Genomic DNA, 19065 nt, shown 5'->3' on the forward strand with positions numbered 1-19065 from the left:
TGTTACACTTGTATCCTCTGTGATTACACCAGGCTGACCTCTCCTGCCTGATAGTATGTTACACTTGTGTCCTCTGTGATTACACCAGGCTGACCTCTCCTGCCTGATAGATTGTTACACTTGTGTCCTCTGTGATTACACCAGGCTGACCTCTCCTGTCTGATAGATTGTTACACTTGTATCCTCTGTGATTACACCAGGCTGACCTCTCCTGCCTGATAGTATGTTACACTTGTATCCTCTGTGATTACACCAGGCTGACCTCTCCTGCCTGATAGATTGTTACACTTGTATCCTCTGTGATTACACCAGGCTGACCTCTCCTGCCTGATAGTATGTTACACTTGTATCCTCTGTGATTACACCAGGCTGACCTCTCCTGCCTGATAGTATGTTACACTTGTGTCCTCTGTGATTACACCAGGCTGACCTCTCCTGCCTGATAGTATGTGACACTTGTGTCCTCTGTGATTACACCAGGCTGACCTCTCCTGCCTGATAGTATGTTACACTTGTGTCCTCTGTGATTACACCAGGCTGACCTCTCCTGCCTGATAGTATGTTACACTTGTATCCTCTGTGATTACACCAGGCTGACCTCTCCTGCCTGATAGTATGTTACACTTGTGTCCTCTGTGATTACACCAGGCTGACCTCTCCTGCCTGATAGATTGTTACACTTGTGTCCTCTGTGATTACACCAGGCTGACCTCTCCTGCCTGATAGTTTGTTACACTTGTATCCTCTGTGATTACACCAGGCTGACCTCTCCTGCCTGATAGTATGTTACACTTGTGTCCTCTGTGATTACACCAGGCTGACCTCTCCTGCCTGATAGATTGTTACACTTGTGTCCTCTGTGATTACACCAGGCTGACCTCTCCTGCCTGATAGTTTGTTACACTTGTATCCTCTGTGATTACACCAGGCTGACCTCTCCTGCCTGATAGATTGTTACACTTGTGTCCTCTGTGATTACACCAGGCTGACCTCTCCTGCCTGATAGAATGTTACACTTGTATCCTCTGTGATTACACCAGGCTGACCTCTCCTGTCTGATAGATTGTTACACTTGTATCCTCTGTGATTACACCAGGCTGACCTCTCCTGCCTGATAGTATGTTACACTTGTATCCTCTGTGATTACACCAGGCTGACCTCTCCTGCCTGATAGATTGTTACACTTGTATCCTCTGTGATTACACCAGGCTGACCTCTCCTGCCTGATAGATTGTTACACTTGTATCCTCTGTGATTACACCAGGCTGACCTCTCCTGCCTGATAGTTTGTTACACTTGTATCCTCTGTGATTACACCAGGCTGACCTCTCCTGCCTGATAGTTTGTTACACTTGTGTCCTCTGTGATTACACCAGGCTGACCTCTCCTGCCTGATAGTATGTTACACTTGTGTCCTCTGTGATTACACCAGGCTGACCTCTCCTGTCTGATAGTATGTTACACTTGTGTCCTCTGTGATTACACCAGGCTGACCTCTCCTGCCTGATAGTATGTTACACTTGTGTCCTCTGTGATTACACCAGGCTGACCTCTCCTGCCTGATAGATTGTTACACTTGTGACCTCTGTGATTACACCAGGCTGACCTCTCCTGCCTGATAGTATGTTACACTTGTGTCCTCTGTGATTACACCAGGCTGACCTCTCCTGCCTGATAGATTGTTACACTTGTATCCTCTGTGATTACACCAGGCTGACCTCTCCTGCCTGATAGTATGTTACACTTGTATCCTCTGTGATTACACCAGGCTGACCTCTCCTGCCTGATAGTATGTTACACTTGTATCCTCTGTGATTACACCAGGCTGACCTCTCCTGCCTGATAGTATGTTACACTTGTGTCCTCTGTGATTACACCAGGCTGACCTCTCCTGCCTGATAGATTGTTACACTTGTGTCCTCTGTGATTACACCAGGCTGACCTCTCCTGCCTGATAGATTGTTACACTTGTGTCCTCTGTGATTACACCAGGCTGACCTCTCCTGCCTGATAGATTGTTACACTTGTATCCTCTGTGATTACACCAGGCTGACCTCTCCTGCCTGATAGTATGTTACACTTGTGTCCTCTGTGATTACACCAGGCTGACCTCTCCTGCCTGATAGATTGTTACACTTGTGTCCTCTGTGATTACACCAGGCTGACCTCTCCTGCCTGATAGTATGTTACACTTGTATCCTCTGTGATTACACCAGGCTGACCTCTCCTGCCTGATAGTATGTTACACTTGTGTCCTCTGTGATTACACCAGGCTGACCTCTCCTGCCTGATAGTATGTTACACTTGTGTCCTCTGTGATTACACCAGGCTGACCTCTCCTGCCTGATAGTATGTTACACTTGTGTCCTCTGTGATTACACCAGGCTGACCTCTCCTGCCTGATAGATTGTTACACTTGTGTCCTCTGTGATTACACCAGGCTGACCTCTCCTGTCTGATAGATTGTTACACTTGTGTCCTCTGTGATTACACCAGGCTGACCACTCCTGTCTGATAGATTGTTACACTTGTATCCTCTGTGATTACACCAGGCTGACCTCTCCTGCCTGATAGTATGTTACACTTGTATCCTCTGTGATTACACCAGGCTGACCTCTCCTGCCTGATAGATTGTTACACTTGTATCCTCTGTGATTACACCAGGCTGACCTCTCCTGCCTGATAGTATGTTACACTTGTATCCTCTGTGATTACACCAGGCTGACCTCTCCTGCCTGATAGTATGTTACACTTGTGTCCTCTGTGATTACACCAGGCTGACCTCTCCTGCCTGATAGTATGTTACACTTGTGTCCTCTGTGATTACACCAGGCTGACCTCTCCTGCCTGATAGATTGTTACACTTGTGTCCTCTGTGATTACACCAGGCTGACCTCTCCTGCCTGATAGTATGTTACACTTGTGTCCTCTGTGATTACACCAGGCTGACCTCTCCTGCCTGATAGATTGTTACACTTGTGTCCTCTGTGATTACACCAGGCTGACCTCTCCTGCCTGATAGTATGTTACACTTGTGTCCTCGGTGATTACACCAGGCTGACCTCTCCTGCCTGATAGTTTGTTACACTTGTATCCTCTGTGATTACACCAGGCTGACCTCTCCTGCCTGATAGTATGTTACACTTGTGTCCTCTGTGATTACACCAGGCTGACCTCTCCTGCCTGATAGATTGTTACACTTGTATCCTCTGTGATTACACCAGGCTGACCTCTCCTGCCTGATAGTATGTTACACTTGTATCCTCTGTGATAAACTGAGAAAAAAAAATCCAGAAAATCACATTGTCTGTTTTTTTTATCATTTTATTTGCATATTATGGTGGAAAATAAGTATTTGGTCAGAAACAAAATTTCATCTCAATACTTTGTAACATATCCTTTGTTGGCAATGACAGAGGTCAAACGTTTTCTGTAAGTCTTCACAAGGTTGCCACACACTGTTGTTGGTATGTTGGCCCATTCCTCCATGCAGATCTCCTCTAGAGCAGTGATGTTTTTGGCTTTTCGCTTGGCAACATGGACTTTCAACTCCCTCCAAAGGTTTTCTATAGAGTTGAGATCTGGAGACTGGCTAGGCCACTCCAGGACCTTGAAATGCTTCTTACGAAGCCACTCCTTCATTGCCCTGGCGGTGTGCTTTGGATCATTGTCATGTTGAAAGACCCAGCCACGTTTCAACTTCAATGCCCTTGCTGATGGAAGGAGGTTTGCACTCAAAATCTCACGATACATGGCCCCATTCATTCTTTCATGTACCCGGATCAGTCGTCCTGGCCCCTTTGCAGAGAAACAGCCCCAAAGCATGATGTTTCCACCACCATGCTTTACAGTAGGTATGGTGTTTGATGGATGTAACTCAGTATTCTTTTTCCTCCAAACACGACAAGTTGTGTTTCTACCAAACAGTTCCAGTTTGGTTTCATCAGACCATAGGACATTCTCCCAAAACTCCTCTGGATCATCCAAATGCTCTCTAGCAAACTTCAGACGGGCCCGGACATGTACTGGCTTAAGCAGTGGGACACGTCTGGCACTGCAGGATCTGAGTCCATGGTGGCGTAGTGTGTTACTTATGGTAGGCCTTGTTACATTGGTCCCAGCTCTCTGCAGTTCATTCACTAGGTCCCCCCGCGTGGTTCTGGGATTTTTGCTCACCGTTCTTGTGATCATTCTGACCCCACGGGGTGGGATTTTGCATGGAGCCCCAGATCGAGGGAGATTATCAGTGGTCTTGAATGTCTTCCATTTTCTAATTATTGCTCCCACTGTTGATTTCTTCACTCCAAGCTGGTTGGCTATTGCAGATTCAGTCTTCCCAGCCTGGTGCAGGGCTACAATTTTGTTTCTGGTGTCCTTTGACAGCTCTTTGGTCTTCACCATAGTGGAGTTTGGAGTCAGACTGTTTGAGGGTGTGCACAGGTGTCTTTTTATACTGATAACAAGTTTAAACAGGTGCCATTACTACAGGTAATGAGTGGAGGAAAGAGGAGACTCTTAAAGAAGATACATATCTGTGAGAGCCAGAAATCTTGATTGTTTGTTTCTGACCAAATACTTATTTTCCACCATAATATGCAAATAAAATGATAAAAAAACAGACAATGTGATTTTATGGATTTTTATTTCTCAGTTTGTCTCCCATAGTTGAGGTCTACCTATGATGTAAATTACAGACGCCTCTTATCTTTTTAAGTGGTGGAACTTGCACTATTGCTGAATGACTAAATACTTTTTTGCCCCACTGCACTTTATTGTGTAACGCAACATGGACCGAAGCTTCTGAAGAGAATCTGCTGCTCAGGAGACAAAAACTTCAGGAAATCAGGAAATTCCAATTTTATCCTGAATAGCTTGATATTGACTTTTATTTCTTAGAACTTTCTGCGGTGGCAGGACCCGAACCTCGTAAAGCGAGGATGATTTATCCAATTGTTCATAATAAAGTCTAATCCTCAGTCTGTGTGACCTCCTGAAATACATTGTATGATAGAATGTCTAGATACCTCCATATAACGTCAGCACACTCCTCTACTGAAATACTCTGTGCTGCTGAGCCACCCACCTCCTTCTACAATGCAGCCCTATAATGTCATCCTACTCCTCTTATAACACACTTGTCCCACTTCTTCCTCCAGGACCCTCCGATTTATAATATTCCTCTCATAAGACTCTGTGCTGCTGTGGACCTTGTTACTTCCTTTATCCAGCTCTTAGCTTGTCACTTGTAATTTAAACACACTCCTCATCTGAAATACTGTGCTGCCGGAAAACCCTACCACTGTTTAACTTTGTGACTCCCACATAATCAGCACATTATTTTCCTGAAATGCTCTGTGCTCTGTGCTGCGAGAGTTACTTCTTTCTAGGTACCTGCGGCCTCCAATATGTTTAGCATGCTGCTCCCCTAAAATACTCTGTGCTGCTGAGACCATTTATATATATATATATATATATATATATATATATATATATATATATATGTATATATATATATATATATGTCACCCTGTTAGTAAATAGTTAACACAGATTTACACAGTTAGCAGATTTACTGGCATCTGTAGAAATTTACAATCAAGGAAATTGTTAGGAGGGAATTTCAACTAATACTTTTTTAAAAAGTTAAAGGGAAACACAAGTAATAAAAACCAGCAGTGAATCTAAAATAGAATCAGTGGAAATCAACCCAAACATCACAAATAAAATGGAGGAAAGCAAATAAGAAAGACAAAAGATAAAAAACAAAATGAAAACCCTTAGATATAATTCTATGAGTCAAGTTAAACACAGATTAAATATTTAGCATTTAGGAGATTGAAATATGAAAGAAACGTAATTAATACTAATAAGAAATAATAAGGATACAACATAAATTACAAATAAATATATAAAATCAATAAAATAAATAGATATAAATAAGTTTAAAATAAATAATACATGGGAATGCTTTATAGACGATTTGTCATCAGATCAGCAGTTTAAGAATAAAATCTGAATGAGAGCGGACATGAGGATCAGTCTATAATGCAGAAGGAGGCATGGAGGAGCAGTCAGTAAGAAAGAAAATAGCATGATTTTTTGTGCATCATCCACAAAAGGGAAGCAAACTGTCTGAATTTTTGTCTAAGGTGTCTGTAGCCCGGGGCGGAACGACCGGGCCCAGCGCCTATCCCTTTTTTTTTAATTAAATGTGTTGAAGAACAGCGTCAGAATGGGAAACATTATTACAGGATGAGCTCAGGAGCTGGGACATTATACCAGGAAGGGGCCAGGATGGGAGACATTATACCAGGAAGGGGTCCCGGATGGGGGACATTATACCTAGAAGGGGTCCAGGATGGGAGGCATTATACCTGGAAGGGGTCCAAGATGGGAGACATTATACCTGGAAGGGACCAGGATGGGAGACATTATACCTGGAAGGGGTCCAGGATGGGAGACATTATACCTGTAAGGGGTCCAGGATGGAGGACATAACACCTTGAAGGGGTTCAGGATGAGGGACATTATACCTGGAAGAGGTCCAGGATGGGGGTCATTACACCTGGAAGGGGTCCACGATGGGGGACATTACACCTGGAAGGGGTCCAGGATGGGGGACATTATACCTGGAAGGGGTCCAGGATAAGAGACATTTCACCCGGAAGGGGTCCAGGATAGGAGACATTTTACCCGGAAAGAGTCCAGGATAGGAGACATTACACGAAGAAGGTGTCCAGGATGGGGGACATTACACCCGGAAGGGGTCCAGGATGGGGGACATTATACCTGGAAGAGGTCCAGGATGGGGGACATTACACCTGAAAGGAGTTTCGGATGGGAGACATTACACCTGGAAGTGGTCCAGGATGGAGGACATTACACCTTGAAGGGGTCCAGGTTGAGGGATATTATACCTGGAAGAGGTCCAGGATGGGAGACATTACACCTGGAAGAGGTCCAGGATGGGAGACATTACACCTCGATGGGGTCCAGGATGGGAGATATTACATCTGGAAGGGGTCCAGGATGGGAGACATTACACCTGGAAGGGGTCCAGGATGGGAGACATTATTGTTATGGACCTGGTGGTTAGGTGCACCAGGAATGACCTGATAGTTAAACACGGAATCAGGACGAGCTCTGGGGAAATGGGAACTCTGCTGACCGCAAACCCTACTCCTGCCAACACAACTAGAAACAGCCGTGGAGCGTGCCTGACTCTGCCTAGACGCCTCTTCACAGCCTAAGAGCTAACTACCCCTAAAGAAAGAAAACAAAGCCTTACTTGCCTCAGAGAAATTTCCCCAAAGGGTAAAGCAGCCCCCCCACAAGTATTGACTGTGAGATAAGAGGAAATCACAAACACAGGATGAAATAGGTTTTAGCAAAGAGAGGCCAGTCTAACTAAACAGATTGAGGATAGAAAAGGGATCTTTGCGGTCAACACAAAAATCTACAAAAACCACGCAGAGTGTGCAAAAAATACCCCTGCACCGACTCACGATGCGGTGGTGCCACTCTGCACCCCCAGAGCTTCCAGCTAGCCAGGTAGTTTCATGATAGCAAGCTGGACTAGAACTTAGCAAGAAAAACCATATGAAACAAATGAACAAGCAGGAACTTAGCTTGTGCTGGAGTAGACAGGTCCTCAGAAAGATCCAGGAGAGATCTGAACCAGTACTAGAACATTGACAGCTGGCATGTAGTAATGATCTGAGTGGAGTTAAATAGAGAATCAGCCTAGCCCCAAACGAGGGCAGCTGGAGAAAGAATCTCAGAACCAGCAGCTCCACTCACAGCCACCAGAGGGAGTCCACGGACAGAACTCACCGAAGTACCATTCATGGCCACAGGAGGGAGTTCGAGAACGGAATTCACAACACATTATATCTGGAAGGGGTCCAGGATGAGGGACATTATACCTGGAAGGGGTCCAGGATGGGAGACATTATACCTGGAAGGGGTCCAGGATGGGGGACATTATACCTGGAAGGGGTCCAGAATGGGAGACATTACACCTGGAAGAGGTCCAGGATGGGAGACATTACACCTCGAAGGGGTCCAGGATGGGAAACATTACACCTGGAAGGGGTCCAGGATGGGAGACATTACACCTGGAAGGGGTCCAGGATGGGTGACATTACACCTGGAAGGGGTCCAGGATGGGGGTCATTACACCTGGAAGGGGTCCAGAATAGTAGACATTACACCTGGAAGAGGTCCAGGATGGGAGACATTACACCTCGAAGGGGTCCAGGATGGGAAACATTACACCTGGAAGGGGTCCAGGATGGGGGACATTACACCTGGAAGGGGTCCAGGTTGGGTGACATTACACCTCGAAGGTGTCCAGGATGGGGGTCATTACATCTGGAAGGGGTCCAGGATGAGGGACATTACACCTGGAAGGGGTCCAGGATAGGAGACATTTCACCCGGAAAGGGTCCAGGATAGGAGACATTGCACCCAGAAGGGGACCAGGATGGGGGACATTACACTCAGAAGGGGTCCAGGATGGGGGACATTATACCTGGATAGGGTCCTGGATGTGGTCATTACACTTGGAAGAGGTCCAGGATGGGGGACTGTCAGGGTGTGTGTCCACGGTCAGTAAACGCTGCGTGTCTGAATTTTTGTCTAAGGTGTCTGTAGCCCGGGGCGGAACGACCGGGCCCAGCGCCTATCCCTTTTTTTTTAATTAAATGTGTTGAAGAACAGCGTCAGAATGGGAAACATTATTACAGGATGAGCTCAGGAGCTGGGACATTATACCAGGAAGGGGCCAGGATGGGAGACATTATACCAGGAAGGGGTCCCGGATGGGGGACATTATACCTAGAAGGGGTCCAGGATGGGAGGCATTATACCTGGAAGGGGTCCAAGAAGGGAGACATTATACCTGGAAGGGACCAGGATGGGAGACATTATACCTGTAAGGGGTCCAGGATGGAGGACATAACACCTTGAAGGGGTTCAGGATGAGGGACATTATACCTGGAAGAGGTCCAGGATGGGAGACATTACACCTGGAAGAGGTCCAGGATGGGGGACATTATACTTGGAAGGGGTCCAGGATGGGGGTCATTACACCTGGAAGGGGTCCAGGATCGGGGACATTATACCTGGAAAGAGTCCAGGATGGGGGTCATTACACCTGGAAGGGGTCCAGGATGGGGGTCATTACACCTGGAAGGGGTCCCGGATGGGAGGCATTATGCCTGGAAGGGGTCCAAGATGGGAGATATTATACCTGGAAGGGGTCCAAGATGGGAGAAATTATACCTGGAAGGGACCAGGATGGGGACATTACACCTGGAAGGGGTTTCGGTTGGGAGACATTACACCTGGAAGAGGTCCAGGATGGAGGACATAACACCTTGAAGGGGTTCAGGATGAGGGACATTATACCTGGAAGAGGTCCAGGATGGGAAACATTACACCTGGAAGAGGTCCAGGATGGGGGACATTATACTTGGAAGGGGTCCAGGATGGGGGTCATTACACCTGGAAGGGGTCCAGGATCGGGGACATTATACCTGGAAAGGGTCCAGGATGGGGGTCATTACACCTGGAAGGGGTCCAGGATAGGGGTCATTACACCTGGAAGGGGTCCAGGATGGGGAACATTACACCTGGAAGGGGTCCAGGATGGGGGACATTACACCTGGAAGGGGTCCAGGATGGGGAACATTACACCTGGAAGGGGTCCAGGATGGGGGTCATTACACCTGGAAGGGGTCCAGGATGGGGAACATTACACCTGGAAGGGGTCCAGGACGGGGGTCATTACACCTGGAAGGGGTCCAGGATGGGGAACATTACACCTGGAAGGGGTCCAGGATGGGGGTCATTACACCTGGAAGAGGTCCAGGATGGGGGTCATTACACCTGGAAGGGGTCCACGATGGGGGACATTACACCTGGAAGGGGTCCAGGATGGGGGACAGTATACCTGGAAGGGGTCCAGGATAGGAGACATTTCACCCGGAAGGGGTCAAGGATAGGAGACATTTTACCCGGAAAGGGTCCAGGATAGGAGACATTACACGCAGAAGGTGTCCAGGATGGGGGACATTACATCCGGAAGGGGTCCAGGATGGGGGACATTATACCTGGAAGAGGTCCAGGATGGGGGACATTACACCTGAAAGGGGTTTCGGATGGGAGACATTACACCTGGAAGAGGTCCAGGATGGAAGACATTACACCTTGAAGGGGTCCAGGATGAGGGATATTATACCTGCAAGAGGTCCAGGATGGGAGACATTACACATGGAAGAGGTCCAGGATGGGGACATTACACCTCGATGGGGTCCAGGATGGGAGACATTACATCTGGAAGGGGTCCAGGATGGGAGACATTACACCTGGAAGGGGTCCAGGATGGGAGACATTATACCTGGAAGGGGTTTCAGTTGGGAGACTTTACACCTGGAAGAGGTCCAGGATGGAGGACATAACACCTTGAAGGGGTCCAGGATGAGGGACATTATACCTGGAAGAGGTCCAGGATGGGAGACATTACACCTGGAAGAGGTCAAGGATGGGGTCATTACACCTGGAAGGGGTCCTGTTGTGAATTTGGTTTTTGGGCTCCCCCGGTGGTCACTGGTGGTACTGGACTTGTGTGCTTCACTTTCTCTGTTCACCTGTTTCCATCAGGATATGGGAGTATCCTATTTAGCCTTGCTGCTCAGTTATTCTAGTGCCGGCCATCAATGTAACTAGAGCCTTTCTGTTGCATGTTCCTGCTTCTAGACTACTATCAGCTAAGTTGGACTCTTAGTCCTAAGTTTGTTTGCATTTTTGTTCCAGTTCACAGTTATGTTATGTTTCTGTAGCTGGAAGCTCTTGTGGGCCGAAATTACCACTCCGGTGTCATGAGTTGACACATGAGTCTTAAAGTAATTTCTGGATGGTATTTTAATAGGGTTTTCAGCTGACCGTGAAGTTCCCTATTGTATCTTCTTACTATCTAGTAAGCGGACCTCGCTTTGCTGAACCTACCTTCATACTGCGTATGTCTTTTCCTCTGAACTCACCGTCAATATATGTGGGGGGCTTCTGTCTCCTTTTTGGGGGAATTTCCCTAGAGGTAAGCCAGGTCTGTTTTTTCCTCTATTAGGGTTAGTTAGTTCTCCGGCTGGCGCTGGGCGTCTAGGGATAAAACGTAGGTACGTCACCCGGCCACTGTTAGTTGTGTGGTAGGTTTAGCTCACGGTCAGCTCGAGATTCCATCACCCAAGAGCTAGTCTATTATTTAAGTTCTCTGACTTTCCCTTGCCATTGGGAACCATGACAGTATGGCCGGCCAAGGGTTAAAACCGTTGGCAGAAGAAAGGAGAGAAAAAGAAGTCTGCAGATTTTTTTTTTTTTTTTCTTCTGAGCTTGCTCTATAGTTGACTCAGTTGCATTTCTGCTCTAATTGCAGCCTTTGCCTCTCTCTCTCCTTCTAATCCTTGAATGGCTCTGATCTCACCTGATTAAAATGGATCCTCAGAGTTTGGCTACAGGTTTGAATAATCTTGCTACGAAGGTTCAAAATTTACAGGATTTTGTTATTCATGCTCCTATATCTGAACCTAGAATTCCTATACCAGAATTTTTCTCCGGGGATAGATCTCGTTTCCTGAATTTCAAATATAATTGTAAATTATTTCTTTCCCTGAGATCTCGCTCCGCTGGAGATCCCGCACAGCAGGTTAGGATAGTAATTTCCTTGCTATGGGGTGACCCTCAGGATTGGGCATTTGCGTTGGTACCCGGGGATCCTGCGTTGCTCAATGTGGATGCGTTTTTTCTGGCTTTGGGGTTGCTTTATGAGGAACCTAATTTAGAGATTCAGGCTGAAAAGACCTTGATGGCCCTATCTCAAGGGCAAGACGAAGCTGAAATATACTGCCAAAAATTTCGTAAATGGTCTGTGCTTACTCAGTGGAATGAGTGCGCCCTGGCGGCGAATTTCAGAGAGGGTCTCTCTGATGCCATTAAAGATGTTATGGTGGGGTTCCCTGCACCTACAGGTCTGAATGAGTCCATGACAATGGCTATTCAGATTGATCGGCGTTTGCGGGAGCGCAAACCTGTGCACCATTTGGCGGTGTCTTCTGAGAAGGCTCCAGAAAATATGCAATGTGATAGAATTCTGTCCAGAAGCGAACGGCAGAATTTTAGGCGAAAAAATGGGTTGTGCTTCTATTGTGGTGATTCAACTCATGTTATATCAGCATGCTCTAAACGTACAAAAAAGGTTGATAAGTCTATTTCAATTGGCACTTTACAGTCTAAGTTTATTCTGTCTGTGACCTTGATTTGTTCATTATCGTCAATTACCGCGGATGCCTATGTCGACTCTGGCGCCGCTTTGAGTCTTATGGATTGGTCCTTTGCCAGGCGCTGTGGGTTTGATCTAGAGCCTCTGGAAGTTCCTATACCTCTGAAGGGTATTGACTCTACACCATTGGCTAGTAATAAACCACAATACTGGACACAAGTGACTATGCGTATGAATCCAGACCATCAGGAGACGATTCGCTTCCTTGTGTTGTACAATCTACATGATGTTTTGGTGCTCGGATTGCCATGGTTACAATCTCATAACCCAGTTCTTGACTGGAAAGCAATGTCTGTGTTAAGCTGGGGATGTCAGGGGGCTCATGGGGACGTACCTTTGGTTTCCATTTCGTCATCTATTCCCTCTGAGATTCCGGAATTTTTATCTGATTATCGTGATGTTTTTGAGGAGCCTAAGCTTGGTTCACTACCTCCTCACAGAGATTGCGATTGTACCATAGATCTGATTCCGGGCAGTAAATTTCCAAAGGGTCGTTTATTTAATCTATCTGTACCTGAACATGCTGCTATGCGAGAATATATTAAGGAGTCCCTGGAAAAGGGACATATTCGTCCTTCTTCATCTCCCTTAGGAGCCGTTTTTTTCTTTGTATCTAAAAAAGATGGCTCTTTGAGGCCGTGTATTGATTATCGACTCTTGAATAAAATTACAGTCGGATATCAGTATCCTCTGCCACTGCTGACTGATTTGTTTGCTCGAATAAAAGGGGCTAAGTGGTTCTCTAAGATTGATCTCCGTGGGGCGTATAATTTGGTGCGAATTAAGCAGGGGGATGAGTGGAAAACCGCATTTAATACGCCCGAGGGCCATTTTGAGTATTTAGTAATGCCTTTTGGTCTTTCAAATGCCCCTTCAGTCTTTCAGTCCTTTATGCATGACATTTTCCGGGAATATTTGGATAAATTCATGATCGTGTATCTGGATGATATTTTGATTTTTTCGGATGACTGGGATTCTCATGTCCAACAGGTCAGGAGGGTTTTTCAGGTTTTGCGGGCTAATTCCTTGTGTGTGAAGGGTTCTAAGTGTATTTTTGGGGTTCAAAAGATTTCTTTTTTGGGGTACATTTTTTCCCCCTCTTCCATTGAGATGGATCCTGTCAAGGTTCGGGCTATTTGTGATTGGACGCAACCTTCTTCGCTTAAGAGCCTTCAGAAATTTATGGGCTTTGCTAATTTTTATCGTCGATTTATAACTGGTTTTTCTGATGTTGCTAAACCTTTGACTGATTTGACCAAAAAGGGTGCTGATGTTGCTGATTGGTCCCCTGCTGCTGTGGAGGCCTTTCGGGAGCTTAAGCGCCGCTTTTCTTCCGCCCCTGTGTTGCGTCAGCCTGATGTTACTCTTCCTTTTCAGGTTGAGGTCGATGCTTCCGAGATCGGAGCTGGGGCGGTCTTGTCGCAGAAAAGTTCCGATTGCTCCGTGATGAGACCTTGTGCGTTCTTTTCTGGAAATTTTCGCCCGCCGAGCGAAATTATGATATTGGTAATCGGGAGCTTTTGGCTATGAAGTGGGCTTTTGAGGAGTGGCATCATTGGCTTGAGGGGGCTAGACATCAGGTGGTGGTATTGACCGATCACAAGAATTTGATTTATCTTGAGTCTGCCAGGCGCCTGAATCCTAGACAGGCGCGCTGGTCGTTGTTTTTCTCTCGGTTTAATTTTGTGGTCTCATACTTACCAGGTTCTAAAAATGTGAAGGCGGATGCCCTTTCTAGGAGTTTTGAGCCTGATTTCCCTGGTGATTCTGAACCTACAGGTATCCTTAAGGATGGGGTGATATTATCTGCTGTTTCCCCAGACCTGCGACGGGCTTTGCAGGAGTTTCAGGCGGATAGACCTGATCGTTGCCCGCCTGGTAGACTGTTTGTTCCTGATGATTGGACCAGTAGAGTCATCTCGGAGGTTCATTCTTCTGCGTTGGCAGGTCATCCCGGGATCTTTGGTACCAGGGATTTGGTGGCTAGGTCCTTCTGGTGGCCTTCTCTGTCTCGAGATGTACGAGTTTTTGTGCAGTCTTGTGATGTTTGTGCTCGGGCCAAACCTTGTTGTTCTCGGGCTAGCGGATTGTTGTTATCTTTGCCTATTCCAAAGAGGCCTTGGACTCACATCTCTATGGATTTTATTTCTGATCTCCCTGTTTCTCAGAAAATGTCTGTCATCTGGGTGGTGTGTGACCGTTTTTCAAAGATGGTTCATTTGGTGCCCTTGCCTAAGTTGCCGTCCTCTTCCGAGTTGGTTCCTCTGTTTTTTCAAAATGTGGTTCGCTTGCATGGTATTCCGGAGAATATCGTTTCTGACAGGGGGACCCAGTTCGTGTCTAGATTTTGGCGGGCGTTCTGTGCTAGGATGGGCATTGATTTGTCTTTTTCGTCTGCGTTCCATCCTCAGACTAATGGCCAGACTGAGCGAACTAATCAGACCTTGGAGACTTATTTGAGGTGTTTTGTGTCTGCCGATCAGGATGACTGGGTTGCCTTTTTGCCGTTGGCGGAGTTTGCCCTCAATAATCGGGCTAGTTCTGCCACTTTGGTTTCTCCTTTGTTTTGCAATTCGGGGTTTCATCCTCGCTTTTCTTCTGGTCAGGTGGAGTCTTCGGATTGTCCTGGAGTGGATACTGTGGTGGATAGGTTGCATCGGATTTGGGGACAGGTGGTGGACAATTTGGAGTTGTCCCAGGAGAAGACTCGGCATTTTGCTAACCGCCGTCGTCGTGTTGGTCCTCGTCTTCGTGTTGGGGACTTGGTGTGGTTGTCTTCTCGTTTTGTCCCTATGAGGGTTTCTTCTCCTAAGTTTAAGCCTCGGTTCATCGGCCCGTATAAGATTTTGGAGATTCTTAACCCTGTGTCCTTTCGATTGGACCTCCCGGCATCTTTTTCTATCCATAATGTCTTCCATCGGTCATTATTGCGCAGGTATGAGGTACCGGTTGTGCCTTCCGTTGAGCCTCCCGCTCCGGTGTTGGTTGAGGGTGAATTGGAGTACGTTGTGGAGAAGATCTTGGACTCCCGTGTTTCCAGACAGAAACTTCAGTATCTGGTCAAGTGGAAGGGCTACGGTCAGGAGGATAATTCTTGGGTGACAGCCTCTGATGTTCATGCCTCTGATTTGGTCCGTGCCTTTCATAGGGCTCATCCTGATCGCCCTGGTGGTTCTTGTGAGGGTTCGGTGCCCCCTCCTTGAGGGGGGGGTACTGTTGTGAATTTGGTTTTTGGGCTCCCCCGGTGGTCACTGGTGGTACTGGACTTGTGTGCTTCACTTTCTCTGTTCACCTGTTTCCATCAGGATATGGGAGTATCCTATTTAGCCTTGCTGCTCAGTTATTCTAGTGCCGGCCATCAATGTAACTAGAGCCTTTCTGTTGCATGTTCCTGCTTCTAGACTACTATCAGCTAAGTTGGACTCTTAGTCCTAAGTTTGTTTGCATTTTTGTTCCAGTTCACAGTTATGTTATGTTTCTGTAGCTGGAAGCTCTTGTGGGCCGAAATTACCACTCCGGTGTCATGAGTTGACACATGAGTCTTAAAGTAATTTCTGGATGGTATTTTAATAGGGTTTTCAGCTGACCGTGAAGTTCCCTATTGTATCTTCTTACTATCTAGTAAGCGGACCTCGCTTTGCTGAACCTACCTTCATACTGCGTATGTCTTTTCCTCTGAACTCACCGTCAATATATGTGGGGGGCTTCTGTCTCCTTTTTGGGGGAATTTCCCTAGAGGTAAGCCAGGTCTGTTTTTTCCTCTATTAGGGTTAGTTAGTTCTCCGGCTGGCGCTGGGCATCTAGGGATAAAACGTAGGTACGTCACCCGGCCACTGTTAGTTGTGTGGTAGGTTTAGCTCACGGTCAGCTCGAGATTCCATCACCCAAGAGCTAGTCTATTATTTAAGTTCTCTGACTTTCCCTTGCCATTGGGAACCATGACAGGGTCCAGGATGGGGGACATTATACCTGGAAGGGGTCCAGGATGGGGGTCATTACACCTGGAAGAGGTCAAGGATGGGGTCATTAAACCTGGAAGGGGTCCAGGATGGGGGACATTATACCTGGAAGGGGTCCAGGATGAGGGACATTATACCTGGAAGAGGTCCAGGATGGGAGACATTACACCTGCAAGAGGTCAAGGATGGGGTCATTACACCTTGAAGGGGTCCAGGATGAGGGACATTCTACCTGGAAGAGGTCCAGGATGGGAGACATTACACCTGGAAGAGGTCAAGGATGGGGTCATTACACCTGGAAGGGGTCCAGGATGGGGGACATTATACCTGGAAGGGGTCCAGGATGGGGGTCATTACACCTGGAAGGGGTCCAGGATGGGGGACATTACACCTGGAAGGGGTCCAGGATGGAGGATATTACACCTGGAAGGGGTCCAGGATGGGGGTCATTATACCTGGAAGAGGTCCCGGATGGGGACATTACACCTGGAAGGGGTTTCAGTTGGGACACATTTCACCTGGAAGAGGTCCAGGATGGAAGACATAACACCTTGAAGGGGTTCAGGATGAGAGACATTATACCTGGAAGAGGTCCAGGATGGGAGACATTACACCTGGAAGAGGTCCAGGATGGGGGACATTATACCTGGAAGGGGTCCAGGATGGGGGTCATTACACCTGGAAGGGGTTCAGGATCGGGGACATTATACCTGGAAGGGGTCCAGGATGGGGGTCATTACACCTGGAAGGGGTCCAGGATGGGGGTCATTACACCTGGAAGGGGTCCAGGATGGGGGTCATTACACCTGGAAGAGGTCCAGGATGGGGGTCATTACACCTGGAAGGGGTCCACGATGGGGGACATTACACCTGGAAGGGGTCCAGGATGGGGGACATTATACCTGGAAGGGGTCCAGGATAAGAGACATTTCACCCGGAAGGGGTCCAGGATAGGAGACATTTTACCCGGAAAGGGTCCAGGATAGGAGACATTACACGAAGAAGGTGTCCAGGATGGGGGACATTACACCCGGAAGGGGTCCAGGATGGGGGACATTATACCTGGAAGAGGTCCAGGATGGGGGACATTACACCTGAAAGGAGTTTCGGATGGGAGACATTACACCTGGAAGTGGTCCAGGATGGAGGACATTACACCTTGAAGGGGTCCAGGATGAGGGATATTATACCTGGAAGAGGTCCAGGATGGGAGACATTACACCTGGAAGAGGTCCAGGATGGGAGACATTACACCTCAATGGGGTCCAGGATGGGAGATATTACATCTGGAAGGGGTCCAGGATGGGAGACATTACACCTGGAAGGGGTCCAGGATGGGAGACATTATTGTTATGGACCTGGTGGTTAGGTGCACCAGGAATGACCTGATAGTTAAACACGGAATCAGGACGAGCTCTGGGGAAATGGGAACTCTGCTGACCGCAAACCCTACTCCTGCCAACACAACTAGAAACAGCCGTGGAGCGTGCCTGACTCTGCCTAGACGCCTCTTCACAGCCTAAGAGCTAACTACCCCTAAAGAAAGAAAACAAAGCCTTACTTGCCTCAGAGAAATTTCCCCAAAGGGTAAAGCAGCCCCCCCACAAGTATTGACTGTGAGATAAGAGGAAATCACAAACACAGGATGAAATAGGTTTTAGCAAAGAGAGGCCAGTCTAACTAAACAGATTGAGGATAGAAAAGGGATCTTTGCGGTCAACACAAAAATCTACAAAAACCACGCAGAGTGTGCAAAAAATACCCCTGCACCGACTCACGATGCGGTGGTGCCACTCTGCACCCCCAGAGCTTCCAGCTAGCCAGGTAGTTTCATGATAGCAAGCTGGACTAGAACTTAGCAAGAAAAACCATATGAAACAAATGAACAAGCAGGAACTTAGCTTGTGCTGGAGTAGACAGGTCCTCAGAAAGATCCAGGAGAGATCTGAACCAGTACTAGAACATTGACAGCTGGCATGGAGTAATGATCTGAGTGGAGTTAAATAGAGAATCAGCCTAGCCCCAAACGAGGGCAGCTGGAGAAAGAATCTCAGAACCAACAGCTCCACTCACAGCCACCAGAGGGAGTCCACGGACAGAACTCACCGAAGTACCATTCATGACCACAGGAGGGAGTTCGAGAACGGAATTCACAACACATTATATCTGGAAGGGGTCCAGGATGAGGGACATTATACCTGGAAGGGGTCCAGGATGGGAGACATTATACCTGGAAGGGGTCCAGGATGGGGGACATTATACCTGGAAGGGGTCCAGAATGGGAGACATTACACCTGGAAGAGGTCCAGGATGGAAGACATTACACCTCGAAGGGGTCCAGGATGGGAAACATTACACCTGGAAGGGGTCCAGGATGGGAGACATTACACCTGGAAGGGGTCCAGGATGGGTGACATTACACCTGGAAGGGGTCCAGGATGGGGGTCATTACACCTGGAAGGGGTCCAGAATAGTAGACATTACACCTGGAAGAGGTCCAGGATGGGAGACATTACACCTCGAAGGGGTCCAGGATGGGAAACATTACACCTGGAAGGGGTCCAGGATGGGGGACATTACACCTGGAAGGGGTCCAGGTTGGGTGACATTACACCTGGAAGGTGTCCGGAATGGGGGTCATTACACCTGGAAGGGGTCAAGGATGAGGGACATTACACCTGGAAGGGGTCCAGGATAGGAGACATTTCACCCGGAAAGGGTCCAGGATAGGAGACATTGCACCCAGAAGGGGACCAGGATGGGGGACAT

Source organism: Ranitomeya variabilis, chromosome 4, assembly GCF_051348905.1.
Source record: "Ranitomeya variabilis isolate aRanVar5 chromosome 4, aRanVar5.hap1, whole genome shotgun sequence".
NCBI lineage: Eukaryota > Metazoa > Chordata > Amphibia > Anura > Dendrobatidae > Ranitomeya > Ranitomeya variabilis.